Source organism: Lactuca serriola, chromosome 5 (assembly GCF_051521515.1).
Source record: "Lactuca serriola cultivar US96UC23 chromosome 5, Lser_US96UC23_V15, whole genome shotgun sequence".
Taxonomy (NCBI): Eukaryota; Viridiplantae; Streptophyta; class Magnoliopsida; order Asterales; family Asteraceae; genus Lactuca; species Lactuca serriola.
The window spans coordinates 30,285,405-30,290,811 of NC_136412.1; the positions used below are offsets into that span (position 1 = coordinate 30,285,405).

At 34.9% G+C, this 5,407-nt stretch overlaps 1 non-coding gene across 1 annotated transcript; it reads left to right on the plus strand.

Moving 5' to 3' along the window:
• Positions 1 to 4,673: 4,673 nt before the first annotated feature.
• Positions 4,674 to 4,780, plus strand: LOC145055896 (small nucleolar RNA R71). The gene has a single exon (XR_013685443.1). It is a non-coding gene; the product is annotated as a small nucleolar RNA R71 (small nucleolar RNA).
• Positions 4,781 to 5,407: the final 627 nt, after the last annotated feature.

The window sequence follows — 5,407 nt, forward strand, 5'->3', positions numbered from 1 at the left end:
ATACAAGTAAAACACACGATAATTTTCGTGTGTTATATAAAGTTTCATTATACACTTTTTATGAATGGAATCATATGTGATTTATAACTATTATAAGGAAACTTTCATATGCAAAATGTATCACGATAACATCATATCTTTTGAAATGAAAAAGGTGGTTATATATGTATAAATCAAACACTCTGCTTATACTGTATGTTTATGTGTCCATCTTAGACACTATAGAAATTATACTTTTCATAACAAGTGAACATTTTACTAGGGATTACTATACAAACGAGACACACTTAAAGAAAACTATAATAGGTATAGTTTTACGAGAACATCACGAACTTTTACTTACTAGAAATACTATTTCAAGGAGATACATTCATATACCAGAACAAACGAACATTTTCATATGTACTTCAAATAGTTTTCTCAAACGTTTTTACATGTTGAAATACATTTAGAAACTGTCTTACAAACTGTAGTTTTCCTTTTTAAATCTCTTATAGTTGTGCTTCAAACAAAGGTTTTCTCACACTTAAACTGTGTTGTCAAACGGTTTTCGATTTGATTTATAAAGTGACATCAAGTCATAAACTCTTATCTGCTAAAGTTTTCAAAGGTTTTACAAAACTTCTTTTATGCTTTTATATTATAAATTGCATGCCTCTATATGTATAGTTATATAAGAAATGTTTAAAAGACTTAGGAAGGCTATCCACCCTGTTTCCTTTTCCTCGATTTGGATGTGGTCTGATGGGATATTGGGTACTCGTCCGAAAGTTGTTTAAATATTAGTTATCTATCATATGTACGTATATAGTCTTAAATGTTCCATCAGTCAGTTCAATTCCGACACTCTTGGGTAGCAAGAGTGCATAAACCTACTTGGACACTCATCAATTACATTCTAGTAAAGTATTATAGGAATAGTTTAGGGGATAAAAAAAGATTATTCTTATTACAAGAAATTACACCATAGTCAGTTCATTCATGAGTCTAGACTACATGCTATATGAAGGGATACTCTTACAGAGATTCCTCTTACATGGATATACTTATAGGGATACTCTTACAGAGATCTCCACTTACATGAATACGTTTACATAGATACGCTTACATGAATATGTTTACATAGATGCGTTTACATGAATACGTTTACGTAGATAATATATGATGAGTTACTATTACATATTATATGTGTAGATACTGTTATATAGTTCTCCTTCTTATCTTTACCTTGTGATACAATCACATAATCGACGAGATAGATTGGACTTTATATCCTAGTACCGAAGGATACTTTGTAGGACTAACCATTCCTATAGCCACTGTTAGCTACAGAGGATAATGACACATCTCCTGATGTCTACGGTTAATACTTATACTAGGAAGACATTTAAGGAACTAACCATTCCTTCCACCTGCTGTTAGCTATAGAGGAAAATGAACATCTACGGATATTCACGGTGAGAACGTTTCGGCAGTCACGATGTCGTGTTTATCCTAATACCAAAGGATAATACATATATAGCTATATTTTCCCTATTACTTTTATTTTGTGATACATTCACGTAAACAATGAAGTAGACTATATATATTGTTAATAGTAGTCATAAAGGGGAAAACCATCTTTGTTACAACAAAACATACAAGTCTTGGTAGAAGACTACTTTCAAAACAGTCAGGTCTTGGTTAAAAACTACTTTCAAAACAGTCAGGTCTTGGTTAAAGACTACTTTCAAAACATTCAGGTCTTGGTAGAAGACTACTTTTTATACTAGTATAAAATATGGGATTTTCTAGGAGTTTTCAAAACATATACAAACAATTACATTGAATGATTTCAAATGTTATCATCAAACTTATACGAACATTGACATTAAATACTTATGAACTCACCAGCTTAAATGCTGATCTACACTTTCAAAATAACTTGTATTCTCAGGTCACCAGTAGACAGGTACGATGACCAGGTTTTGCAAAGACGGAGCAGTCAAGACTCGTCTTTTATATTGATTACTTGTTGTAATGTCTTATTTCTATGAAAGAACACACATGTATTAAACTATTACTATTAATGCAATGGACGATGTTGTTGCTTGTTTACTACTTTACATTGTTGTGATACATACATGACGTCCTCCGCCCCAGAACGTTTCCGCCGCTCCCGGTTTTGGGGTGTGACATCAGACATCGTATAGAAGAAGGACTCCTCGTGGCAAAGACAGTATCATCGGATGAGAACCCGACAGATCCCCTCACGAAGGGACTGGGTTGGGTTAAGCATCTCCAGCATGCTAGGAGCATAGGGCTGAAGGATGATATTTCTTTTAGTAATTAGATAATTTTGAAATTTGTAAAATGTAATTGACATTTGATGATGAATAAAAGTTGTGTTTATTTATGAGTAAAGTGTTGCTATCTCTTGTCAATCGTTTACTATATTTCTTTTGCATGTTTTGACTTCCAGAATATTTATGTTGTTTTACATATTATTCAAAATTATCCACAGTCAGTCATATGTTGGAAGTAGATATGAAGTGAGACTGTCATGAGTTGGTTGTCGAGGTCTAAGATGTTGGACATGGCCTCAACACTCACGAGTGCTCATAAGTTCTGAGTATTGGATTCAACCCACGCTCGCTGGTATCACTTCATGGAATTTATCTCGAGTGATCGCAAGACGGTAATATCATATAAGTCTTCAAACCTAGAGATATGACATGTTAACTATGAGTTAGTTATGCATTAAACGTGCGAAACCGCATTGGTAACTCGATGTTATAAAACGTGCGTTTGTGTGTAATTTAACAAGTAGTAGAACAACGATATGAGTTGAAGTTTATCTGTTCCTTCTTGGATTAGAAGCTAATATCTGGGCCCCTCGATGATTCTGTTTTGACCTATGTACTGGGCCCGGTCAGAACTAAGTTGATGTGTTTAATTAAGTTCTATGTCAAACAAATCAGAAATCGGGAAACAAACTGCTGGACAATAAGCAAGACTATGTTCCATATGTTTGTCCGGCTGATATCTAAGAACAGAGGATTATATGATCCCTTATCTGAAATGGCGTACCATCATCTTCTCAGTTCCGAGAAACCTTGAAAAGAGCTACAATTGTCGATCGGTTCATGAAGCCATACTTTCAGTTATAGTTATTAGACTTATCCAAGTGGGAGACTGTTGGATAAGGTGTCTAAGTCCATAACTATTTCTGGTATGTACTTGACCCGACCCAGCATGGTCCATTTGGGTTGCATGGCACCATGCAATTAGATAGACTAAATGAGAGAAATAACACTTGTGGTTTATTAATATATTATAAGTTCTAATATCTTAATAATATTATTTAATTAGTTTGATCAAGAATTAATTTATAATTAATTAAGTGATCAAAAGATAACTAATTAAATATATGGGTTCATTATGTAAATCATCCATAACTTATATAGTGGGCTAAGAGGCTCCATAGATAATCAAGTTGGGTTGAGCCCATTGGATGGTCCATGGAGGCTCCATGGGAGTTACAAACCCATGGGTCATGGAAATGAAGAGTCATGACACATTAGGGTTTACATGGTGTAACCCTAGATGTGTCAACACTATATAAAGCTCATGTGTTCTCCCAAAATCGGTTAGACAAGAAACAAGAGGGCTAGAGCCGATTTTAGAGTGTTACACTTTCTCTCCAAGTTTACTCCATAGCATTTGGTGTTGTGTGAAGCATTTGAGGCATCACACTTGGGGTGCTAGGCTCACAAGGTTTCAAGGAACATTTACAACAACAAGGTATGTAGTTCTATTTATTATTTAAGTTAAATTTGTTCCCATGTATGCTAGATAGGATCATAGCCTTAGAAATCAACTTTGCATGATAATTAGACAAACATAGATTCAAGGTTATTAGGGTTGCTTGTACACTTAGGAAGTGTTAGAATGCTCAAAACCCATCAAATTTTTCGTTAACCAAATTTGTTGGTTGACCAAGTTGGACTTCAAGATTGTGGATCGATGCTTGTTGATTTCTTAATGATGTTTGATGGTCAATCATCATAGCTTATTGTTCCTTCATCATTAACTTTTGATCGTTCAAGGTCGCATCTCTATCGTTATTTCTCTTTTCTGAAGCTTCCATAAAACATGCTAACACATTCTCTAAGTCAACTTTATCTTCAGCCGGTGGTTGATCCTTTTGATAGAAACCTCTGCCTGTTTGCATGTATTTCTCCTCCTTCTACTTCTTGTACTCATCATATGGCAGCCACTCTTTCTTTGGTTTTCTCCAATCTTCATCATACTTGTCCCCACTCGAGTAGAAAACTTGAGCCTTTTTATTTCCATAATCATCCAAATTACAGTTCTTAGTAAAATGTGGCCCATTACACCTCTCACATCCAACTCTAATTGCATGAATTGATTGGTCCATTTGGGTCGATCTCCGGTCCATAGTATTACGCATTCCTATCATAGCAACCATTTCTTCAGAATGAGCACCTCCACTTCCTTTTACTCCAACCTGTCTTGGATTGTGATATTCTCGAGAATGCTTTGCAAATTCATCAACTAGTTCCTTGACCTCGGCCAGATTTTTCTTTGTAAGTGGCTCTTGAGAATCAAGGAGTTGCCTTGTCAATACATTGACCCCATCATAGAATATAGACACCTCTTGTTGAATGTTAAGGTCATGTTGAGGATAATACCTTAACAACCCCTTGTAACGCTCCCATGCCTCGTAAAGTGAATCACCCAGGTTTTGCTCAAAATTGGCTATCGCCTTTTTGAGTTCTGCTATCTTGGATGGTGGGAAAAATTGGTCTAAGAATTGTTCGCACATCTGAGCCCAAGTAGTGATCGTACCAGGTGGAAGTGCCTTTAACCAATATTTTGCAGCTCCTTTAAATGTAACGGGAAACATCCTTAACAAGACAATATATCTATTAACATTCGGGACATCAAAATAGTCTGCAATGTCATTGACATCATCTAAGTGCTTAAATGCAAACTTGTTGAGAGAAAAACTTGAGATACACTTGAACAAACGTTAAAACTAGTATAGTTGCGGAATTAGTTAATCTCAAAGGATCTAAATGCTCAACAATAATAAGTTAACGAGTTAGATAGTTAGATAGTTAGTTGCAAAAATGTAAGAAAGTATAAATGACAATAGGTGATATATCAAGTAAACACATAAGTTGATTAATAACATGGAATGCATTCAAACCAAGTTAGTGAGTGAGATCAAGCTTAGTGATAAAGTCGCGAATGACTTGCTTCGAAGAGAAGTAATTATCAGTTACATTCGAGAGGATTTAGAGAGTAAGAAAGATATGAGGCGTAAGAGAAATGTAATTGATATATTTGAAGATAGTTCAGATTGATAGATGTATTTTGATTGAAAGAGTGAGCTCTATAT